The following is an 11,417-nucleotide window of genomic DNA, read 5'->3' on the forward strand; positions in this document are numbered from 1 at the left end:
AAGAGCGTTACTGTGTGCACCAAAATACACTTTTACACTATAAATAGTGTTCTGATCCTTATCTGATCCCTATTGTTCCCTACAAATTCCCATCCCTATCTGTTTTTTCCTGTGTCCTGTGTGTTCCCTGTGTGATCGCCTTGTGTGATCCCACGTGTCTTCCGTTTTTCCCTGTCTGTCCCTTCTGAACCCAAACGCACTTTTCAGTGCGCTGTGTTAGCGTTGTTCTGCACTGGACGCACTTTTCAGTGCGCCGTGTGAATAGCGCTGCACAGAATCTTTAGCAATCTTAGCGGTAGTTAGTTTGTCTTAGGGCAAGCTAGGTGCATTTGTAGCGCCTTTTTGCGCGGTGCACATAGGTTTTTTTTCGGTGCCTGGTAATATTTTTTTCCAGAACGCCGTAGGTGTACCCGTACTTAGCTATTTTTTGTGTGTGCCATCTGTGCGGCTGGTCCGTGTGGCTTGGTGTGCATTATCTTTTTTTTTTGTGTGCTATCTGTGCGGCTTGTCCGTGTAGTTTGGTGCGCATTATTTTTTTTGTGTGCTATCTGTGCGGCTTGTCCGTGTAGTTTAGTGCGCATTATTTTTTGTGTGTGCCATCTGTGCGGCTTGTCCGTGTAGTTTGGTGTGCATTACCTTTTTTTTGTGTGCTATCTGTGCGGCTTGTCCGTGTAGTTTAGTGCGCATTATTTTTTTTGTGTGCTATCTGTGCGGCTTGTCCGTGTAGTTTAGTGCTCATTATTTTTTGTGTGCCATCTGTGCGGCTGGTCCGTGTGGCTTGGTGTGCATTATCTTTTTTTTTTGTGTGCTATCTGTGCGGCTTGTCCGTGTAGTTTAGTGCACATTATTTTTTGTGTGTGCCATCTGTGCGGCTTGTCCGTGTAGTTTGGTGCGCATTATCTTTTTTTTTTTGTGTGCTATCTGTGCGGCTTGTCCGTGTAGTTTAGTGCACATTATTTTTTGTGTGTGCCATCTGTGCGGCTTGTCCGTGTAGTTTGGTGCGCATTATCTTTTTTTTTTGTGTGCCTGCTAGACGGTTTATCCGTGTAGTTTGGTGCACATTATCTAATTGTTCTCTATTTTTTTTTGTGTGCAATGTCTCAGAAGACGTACACCGTGTTGGAGGCATATAACATGCTTGCCTCTGACACCGAGTCAGCTAGTGGGGATGATGGTCCCTTTTACCTATCATCATCCTCCTGCTCATCTTCCAGTGACCTGGAAGGACCCCCAAGAAGGCGCCGTAGGGTTCCAGGGACTTCTGCAATTGAAGTGCCTGGGACTTCTGCAGGAGAAGTGCCTGGGACTTCTGCAGGAGAAGTGCCTGGGACTTCTGCAGGAGAAGTGCCTGGGACTTCTGCAGGAGAAGTGCCTGGGACTTCTGCAGGAGAAGTGCCTGGGACTTCTGCAGGAGAAGTGCCTGGGACTTCTGCAGGAGAAGCGTCTGGGGCTTCCACTGACCCCACATGGGTAGCCCCAGATAATTATACCCCTCAGGTCCCTGACTTTTTGGGCCATCCTGGCATTAACTTTGACACGACAGGGCTCAGAGCTGTAGACTTTTTTAAGTTTTTTTTTGATGAGGAGCTGCTAAATATTATTATATTTCAGACAAATCTCTACGCTGCACAACATATTGCCCAAAACCCCACGTCCTTTTATGCACAACCCTACAGGTGGACCCCTGTCACTGCAGCAGAGATGCACAAGTATTGGGGCATAATACTCCTTATGGGGATAGTAAAGAAGCCTTCAATCAGGGACTACTGGAGCACAGATATACTGTACCACACCCCCATGTTCCGCATGGCAATGAGCAGGATGCGCTTTGAAGCCATCCATAAGTTTTTGCACTACACTGACAACACACAGTGCCCACCCAGAGGTGACCCCAGTTATGATCGGTTATTTAAGGTCAGGCCCATATTAGATCATTTTAGTGCCAAGTTTGCCCAGGCATATACTCCCGCCAAACATGTGAGCATAGACGAGTCCCTGGTACAATTCCGCCAGTACCTGCCCAATAAGAGGGCAAGATATGGTGTGAAAATGTATAAGCTGTGCGAAAGTTCATCAGGGTACACATACAAGTTCAGGGTATATGAAGGGAAGGACTCCACTATAGTGCCCCCAGAATGCCCCCCCTTCCTGGGTGTTACAGGGAAGATAGTGTGGGATTTAGTGCACCCACTGCTGGACCAGGGCTACCACCTCTACCTGGACAATTTCTACACCAGCACCACCCTGTTCAAGTGCCTCACTTCCAGAAATACTGCGGCATGCGGCACTGTACGCAGAAATCAGAGAGGTCTCCCTAAGTCGCTGCTTGGGCAAAAACTTAAAAGGCACGAAAGCAGGGCACTATGCAGCGACTCTGTATTGTGTGTTAAGTACAAGGACAAGAGAGAGGTCCTTGTATTAACCACAATACATGAGCACACCACCACCCTTGTCCCAGTACGAGGTGCCAGTACAGAAACCCCCAAGCCAGACTGTATTTTAGATTATAACAAATACATGGGAGGGGTGGACTTGTCTGACCAGGTGCTTCAGCCGTACAATGCCATGCGGAAGTCGAGGGTGTGGTACAAGAAGCTGGCCGTGCACATCATGCAGATGGCATTGTATAATGCTTATGTGCTGCATCGATATGCCGGCCAGAGGGGAACTTTCCTGGAATTTCAAGAGGTGGTAATAAAGTACTTTCTTTTTGGAGACCAGGAAGGGGGGAGTGCTAGCACATCTGGAAGTGAGGCCACATCACGTATTGTACCAGGGCAGCACTTTCCAGGAGTAGTTCCCCAAACAGCCAGCAAGGGAAGGTCACAAAAGAGGTGCAGGGTGTGCTCCAAAAATGGCATTCGGAAGGACACCATTCATCACTGTGAGACATGCCCAGAAAAACCAGGGTTATGTATGAAAGATTGCTTCCGAATTTATCATACATCCCTGGATTTTTAGAGTACCCTGTTGTTACCCTGACGCACAGCTTATACATCATGCCGCACCTTCCCTTCTAAGCCCTGCCATGTGCCCAGCCTGTAGATTACTGTCCCGTATGCTTTACCCGGGAAAACATGCATCATGATTTTTAGGGTGTTTGTCTCCCATGGCAGCAGCTGGGCACAAAATGACATAATAGATATTTTTTACTATGCACTATCCATTTTGCACTTTTTCAGGGGTCCACCTGTGGGGTTAAAATGCTAACTATACCCCTAGATTAATTCATGGAGGGGTGTAGTTTCCAAAATAGGGTCAGTTCTTAGGGGTTTCTACTGTACTGGCCCCTATTGGCATCTACAAATCTTTCATGATGCCAAAAAGAAAAAAAAAAAGTACAATGTCTGTGCTCCAACAAGTTATTCCCTTTTGAGCCCTGCCGTGTCACCATCCTACAGATTATTGCCTCCTATGGGGTATTGCCCTAACCGGGGTAACCCGCAGAATGATTTTTGATGTGTTTTTCCCCAGTGGCATGAGTTGGGCAAAATACTTTTGTCACTTCAATGGCATATTTGATAAATTGCAATACAACTGTTTCTCTGCACTACTCACTTTGTATTACATTTGAGCCAGCACCTTAGGGGTTAAAATACTCATACAAGCCTACATACATTCTTTGAGGGGTGCCCTTTCCAAAATGGGTTCACTACTTGGGCTTTCTATTGTACTGGTACCTCGGGGGTACCCCCCATTACCAATCTAGTGAAAACGAAGCTTGAAAACCTAAATTGTGCTTCTTTCTTCCTGACCCCTGCCGTGTGCCCAGCCTGTAAATTATTGGCACATGTGTGGTATTGCCGTACTCAGGACAACCCCCAGAATGATTTTTGGGGTGTTTGTCTAAAGTGGCATGGGTTGGGCACAGTACATGAGGCACTAAAATGACATTTTTGAGATAAAAACACAATTTTTACTCTGCACCATTTACTTTGCACTCAATTTTGGCCAGCGTGTTGGGGGTTAAAATGCTCATACAAGCCTACATACATTCTTTGAGGGGTGCCCTTTCCAAAATAGGTTCACTACTTGGGGGTTTCTATTGTACTGGTACCTCGGGGGTACCCCCCATTACCAATCTAGTGAAAACGAAGCTTGAAAACCTAAATTGTGCTTCTTTCTTCCTGACCCCTGCCGTGTGCCCAGCCTGTAAATTATTGGCACATGTGTGGTATTGCCGTACTCAGGACAACCCCCAGAATGATCTTTGGGGTGTTTGTCTAAAGTGGCATGGGTTGGGCACAGTATATGAGGCACAAAAATGACTTTTTTGAGATAAAAACACAATTTTTACTCTGCACCATTTACTTTGCATTCAATTTTGACCAGCGTGTTGGGGGTTAAAATGATCATACAAGCCTACATACATTCTTTGAGGGGTGCCCTTTCCAAAATGGGTTCACTACTTGGGAGTTTCTATTGTACTGGTACCTCGGGGGTACCCCCCATTACCAATCTAGTGAAAACGAAGCTTGAAAACCTAAATTGTGCTTCTTTCTTCCTGACCCCTGCCGTGTGCCCAGCCTGTAAATTATTGGCACATGTGTGGTATTGCCGTACTCAGGACAACCCCCAGAATGATTTTTGGGGTGTTTGTCTAAAGTGGCATGGGTTGGGCACAGTATATGAGGCACTAAAATGACATTTTTGAGATAAAAACGCAATTTTTACTCTGCACCATTTACTTTGCATTCAATTTTGACCAGCGTGTCGGGGGTTAAAATGCTCACCACAACCACCGATAAATTCTTTGAGGGGTCTAGTTTCCGTAATGGTATCATTTATTGGGGGTTTCTATTGCACTGGCACCTCACGGGCCCTGCCAACATGACATGGCACTCCAAATCCAAACTTGTGAAAACGGAGATGGAAAATCAAAATTTCACTCCTTCTGTTCTCATCCCTTCTGTGTGCCCAGTCTGTAAATTATTGGCACATGTGTGGTATTGCCGTACTCGGGACAACCCGCAGAATGATTTTTGGGGTGTTTGTCTGAAGTGGCATGGGTTGGGCACAGTATATGAGGCACTAAAATGACATTTTTGAGATAAAAACGCAATTTTTACTCTGCACCATTTACTTTGCATAAAATTTTGACCAGCGTGTCGGGGGTTAAAATGCTCACCACAACCACCGATAAATTCTTTGAGGGGTCTAGTTTCCGAAATGGTGACATTTTGGGGGGTTTTCTATTGTACTTTTACTTCAGGGGCTCTTCAATTACACTGTGGCACCACAAAATATTTGCAGCCAAATTGGCTTTCCAAATTCCCAGTATCGCTAACTCTGTTCTGGACATCGCTGTGCGGGGAAACAGCAGCTGACATCCACATGTCTGGTATCGCCGTACTCGGAAGAAGCAGGGCAAGAAATTAGGAATATATATTTACCTCAAATTCCTTCTGAATGTATCCATTTTAGGGCTAAATTGGAAAGATTGAAATCCAAAATTGAAATTTCAAAATTTCCACTCCATTTTCATATGCTTCCGGAAAAATAATTAAAGGGTTAACAGACTTCTTAAATGCTGATTTGAATAGGTTGAGATGTTAGGTTCATAAAATGGTGTTACTTGTGGGGGTATATAGTACATAAGCCTTTATAGGGCACTTCCAAACTGAATTGATCACCAAAAAGTTCGCATTTTTCAAATTTCAAGAAAATCTGAGAAGTTGCTACTAAAACTTCAAACCTTCTCACATCCATAAAAAAAATGGAAACTTAAAACAAATAATGGATATAAAAAGAAGACCAATGGCAAAAGGTTTCCATCAAAAAAAATTTGTGGTATCACTTTTTGTCTAAAAAGTATAACATTTGAAACTTTGAAAATAGTCATTTTTTTCAAATTTTTCCTAAATTTTTGAATTTTTACCCCCCAAAAAAGGAACGGATCACCGAAATGACACTACTAACATAAACTACAATGTCTCACGAGAAAACAATCTCAAAATCACAGAGATATCTTAAAGCGTTGAAAAGTTATTACCACAGGAAGAGACACTGGTCAAATTTCAAAAAAAAGTTGCGAGCCTTAACCTGCAAACAGGCTGCGTCCTTAAGGGGTTAAATAGTTTGATTTTATGATTCACAAAATTTTAGTTATCACCAAGATGGCTGCCACTGGAAACTACAAGTCCCAAGATCCTTTAGTTCTCAGTAACATCTGTCTCTTTTTGCGCTGCTCCCAGTGATGATGTAACAGACTGTCCTGCTCTGTTACCATAGTAATGATGTGTAACTGCCATCACCAAAACACTGGCCATACTGGATGCACTGCAACCATCCGACTACAGCCAAAATAGTGGTGATCACATGACCAGGCAGGTGCAGGACATGTGATGTGTACATGTGACGAGCAGCCATCGTCTGTCCTGTGTCTGGAAATCAATGGACTGATTAACCGGTTCGCGACCGCCCGCCGTGTATTCACGGCGGCGGTCGCGTCGCGCTGCATGGAGAGGGCTCACGGGCTGAGCCCTCTCCATAGCCGGTAAGTCTTTGCTGCATATTGCAGCAAAGGCTTACCGGTAACATCCGCGATCGGTGCTAGCAACTTTGCCGGCAGCCTCAAACAGATAGCGGCGCATGGGCGCCGCCATCTTACCTGGGATCGCCGCTCCCCGTGACGTCATCGGGGGGCGGCGATCCGTCTCCATGGTAGCCTCGGGTCTTCCGAAGACCCGAGGCTATTTCGTTTTAACCCCTTCATTACAATGTGCTGATAGCACATTGTAATGAATGAGTTAGAAAATCCCCATATACTGCCATACTGTAGTATGGCAGTATATGATAGGATCGATCAGACAACCTAGGGTTAAAGTACCCTAGGGAGTCAGAAAAATAGTATAAATAAAAATTAAAAAAAAGTTAAAAAAAAAAATTATAATAAAAAAACCTAAAATTTCAAATCACCCCCCTTTCCCTAGAACTGACATAAATATAAATAAACAGTAAAAATCATAAACACATCAGGTATCGACGCGTCCGAAAATGCCCGATCTATCAAAATATGATAACGGTTTTTCAATGCGTTTAACCCCGTAACGGAAAATAGCGCCCAAAGTCGAAAATGGCACTTTTTTGCCATTTTTAAAAATCTAAAAAAATCTATAAAAAGTGATCAAAAGGTCGTACAGTCCTAAAAATGATATCATTGAAAATATTATCAAATTTCGCAAAAAATGACACCACCCACAGCTCCGTACACCAAAGTATAAAAAAGTTATTAGCGCCAGAAGTTGGCAAAGTCAAAAAAATAATTTTTGTACAGGAGGTTTTAATTTTTGTAAATGTATGAAAACATTATAAAACCTATACAAATTTGGTATCCCCTTAATCGTACCGACCCAAAGAATAAAGTAGACATGTCATTTGGGGCGCTCAGTGAAAGACGTAATATCCAAGCCCACAAGAAAATGGCGCAAATGCGTTTTTTCACCATTTTCATTGCATTTGGAATTTTTTTCCCGCTTCCGAGTACATGGCATGGAATATTTAATACCATCATTATGAAGTGCAATTTGTTACGCAGAAAACAAGCCGTCACACAGCTCTTTACGTGTAAAAATAAAAAAGTTATAGATTTTTGAAGGTGGGGAGTGAAAAATGGACATGAAAAAACAGGAAAGGGCCCGGTCCTTAACCGGTTAAAGGTCCAGTAGCATTTTAAGTCTCCATCATATTGTATGTCCACAGCATTTTTCTGCTAAGGGGAGCAACATTTGAAATAACAACTAATTACATATTAGCTTATATTTTAACTCCTTAAAGGGGTATTCTCGTCTCGGCATTCACATTCAGTATCATTAATCTGCCATATATAAACATTTCTTCAATTGGATGTTATTAAAAAAAAATGTTCCTGTGTGAAGATAATTTCTCATAAATGTAGTCATGTTGTCCCTTAGAAACGAGATAGCTTCCTCGGATACGACCACGTCACACTCTCGCAGGGGTGTCCAGACTTGTGCTATAGAGTCCTGCCGGACCACCAGGATTCAGCAATCATTACCACAGGACGACTGTGGGACATGTAGTAACTCCAGGACATTTTATATACAATAACCTTTTGTTTATTTGTGCAATCCCTGCAGCAGACGTGGTCGTATCCGAGGAAACTATCTCATTTCTAAGGGACCACATGACTACATTTATGGAAAATTATCTTCACACAGGAACATTTTTTTTAATAACATCTAATTGAAGAAATGTTTATTAATGGCAGATTAATCAAACTGAATGTTAATGCCCAGACGAGAATACCCCTTTAAGGACGCAGCCTATTTGTAGGTTAAGGCTAGGTTCTTTTTTTTTTTAGAAATTTGACCAGTGTCTCTTCCTGTGGTAATAACTTCTCAACGCTTTAAGATATCCTTGTGATTTTGAGACTGTTTTCTCGGGAGACATTGTAGTTTATGTTAGTAGTATCATTTTGGTGATCCGTTCCTTTTTGGGGGGGTAAAAATTCGGGATTTAGGAAAAATCTGAAAAAAAATTACAATTTTCAAAGTTTCAAATGTTATACTTTTTAGACAAAAAGTCAAACCACAATATTTTTTTTTTGGTAGAAACCTTTTGCCATTGGTCTTCTTTTTATTTCCATTATTTGTTTTATGTTTCCATTTTTTTTTTTACAGATGTGAGGTTTGAAGTTTTAGTAGCAAATTCTCAGATTTTCTTGAAATTTTAAAAATTCGAAATTTTTGGTGACCACTTCAGTTTGGAAGTGCCCTACAGAGGATTTTGTACTATATACCCCCACAAGTGGCACTTATGAACATGGCATTTTATGAACCTAACATTTCCACCTATTCAAATCAGCATTTGAGAAGTCTATTAACCCTTTAAATATTTTTCCGGAAGCAAACAAAATGGATTGGAAATTTTTTTGCCCTGCTTCTTCCAAGTACGACAATACCAGACATGTGGATGTCAATTGCTCTTTAGTGGCACAGATGTCCAGAATAGAGTTAGATCTATTGGGTTTTTGGAAGCCCAATTTGGCTTCAAATGTTTTGTGGTGCCACAATGTACTTGAAGAGCCCCTGAAAAACAGTACAGTAAAAAACCTCCAAACATGTCACCATTTCGGAAACTAGACCCCTCAAAAAATTCATTTGGGGTTGTGGTGCAAACATTCAGGTCAAAATTGAATGCAAAGTAAATGGTGCATAGTAAAAATTGTGTTTTTATCGCAAAAATGTCATTTTAGTGGCTAATATATTGTGCCCAACCCATGGCAATTTAGACAAACCCCCCAAAAATCATTCTGCAGGTTATTACCGGTATGGCAATACCCCATGTGTGGCAATAGTCTACAGGCTGGGGACATGGCAGGGCTGAGAAGGGACAAGCAAAATTTAGCTTTTGGAGCACCCTTTTCACTAGACTGATGTTGGGGTGCCCCTGAGGTACCAGTGCAATAGAAGCCCCCAAGTAGTGACCCCATTGTAGGAAAGGGCACCCCTCAAAGTATTGTTCTGGAGTTGTATGAGCATTTTAACCCCTAAGATGCTGGCCCAAATGTAATACAAAGTGAATGGGTCAGTGTATTTGCATTGCTTTTTTCAAATGTGTCATTGTAGTGACAAATGAAATCAGCCCAACTCATGCCACTGTGGATAAACACCCCAAAAATCATTCTGCGGGTTATTACAGGTATGGCAATACCCCATGTGTGGCAATAGTCTACAGGCTGGGGACATGGCAGGGCTGTCTCCAGTTTGGCACTAGTACACAAGCGCCTTCTCGGGGGTTCCTCAGAGTTGCTTTGTGAGGACGAAGTAGACAAATAAAACGGACACTCGTCCCCACTAGCTGACTCCGTATAGGAGGCCATATAATTATAGACCTCCAAATCAGTATATGATTTTTGTGACATGATGGGGGGGGAGTGGGGGGGGAATAGTATAGAACCTACACTATACTACACTACTCCACTACACCACACAACGCCTGCTCCTCCTCACAACGCCTGCTCCTCCTCACAACGCCTGCTCCTCCTCACAACGCCTGCTCTTCCTCACAATGCCTGCTCCTCCGCACACGCCTTTTCCTCCTCACAACGCCTGCTCCTCCTCACAACGCCTGCTCCTCCTCACAACGCCTGCTCCTCCTCAGACGCCTTCTCCTCCTCACAACGCCTTCTCCTCCTCACAACGCCTGCTCCTCCACAGATGCCTTCTCCTCTTCATACGCCTTCTCCTCCTCACGCCTGCTCCTCCTCCTCACAACGCCTGCTCCTCCTCAGACGCCTTCTCCTCCACACACGCCTTCTCCTCCACACACGCCTTCTCCTCCACACACGCCTTCTCCTCCACACACGCCTTCTCCTCCTCACACGCCTTCTCCTCCTCACACGCCTTCTCCTCCTCACAACGCCTTCTCCTCCTCACGCCTGCTCCTCCTCCTCACGCCTTCTCCTCCTCCTCACGCCTGCTCCTCCTCACAACGCCTTCTCCTCCTCACACTCCTTCTCCTCCTCACAACGCCTGCTCCTCCACACACGCCTTCTCCTCCACACACTCCTTCTCCTCCACACACGCCTTCTCCTCCACACACGCCTTTTCCTCCACACACGCCTTTTCCTCCACACACGCCTTTTCCTCCTCACACGCCTTTTCCTCCTCACAACGCCTGCTCCTCCTCACAACGCCTGCTCCTCCTCACAACGCCTGCTCCTCAACACACGCCTTCTCCTCAACACACGCCTTCTCCTCCTTACAACGCCTTCTCCTCCTCACAACGCCTTCTCCTCCACACACGCCTTCTCCTCCTCACAACGCCTGCTCCTCCACAGACGCCTTCTCCTCTTCATACGCCTTCTCCTCTTCATACGCCTGCTCCTCCTCAGAACGCCTTCTCCGCCTCAGAACGCCTTCTCCGCCTCAGAACGCCTTCTCCGCCTCAGAACGCCTTCTCCGCCTCAGAACGTCTTCTCCTCCTCACAACGCCTGCTCCTCCACACACGCCTGCTCCTCCTCACAACGCCTTCTCCTCCTCACAACGCCTTCTCCTCCACACTCGCCTTCACACGCCTTCTCCTCCTCACAACGCCTTCTCCTCCACACACACCTTCTCCTCCTCACAACGCCTTCTCCTCCTCACGTCCAAAAATGGGGTAGTGCTCGCGTCTGATATATCGGACGCTGAGCGTTAACAGGTTAAGGACCCATTTGTATATAAATTATGCTGATTCCTGGAATACCCCTTTAAGTGTAAGCTAGAAATTGAAATCTGAACAGTAGTGTGAACTTAGCCTCGGGCCCAGCCCAATGTTTTATTCACTTCCATTATTCTCTTCTGTTGGGGAGAAGAGGCCTTTGGATTGTCCCTCCCTATTTATATCCGCTATATATGATATAACCAGGGCGCTAGTGGTCTCCAGTCCTGCTTGAGCTAGTCACAGGTGT

This window comes from Engystomops pustulosus, chromosome 3, assembly GCF_040894005.1.
Source record: "Engystomops pustulosus chromosome 3, aEngPut4.maternal, whole genome shotgun sequence".
Lineage (NCBI taxonomy): Eukaryota > Metazoa > Chordata > Amphibia > Anura > Leptodactylidae > Engystomops > Engystomops pustulosus.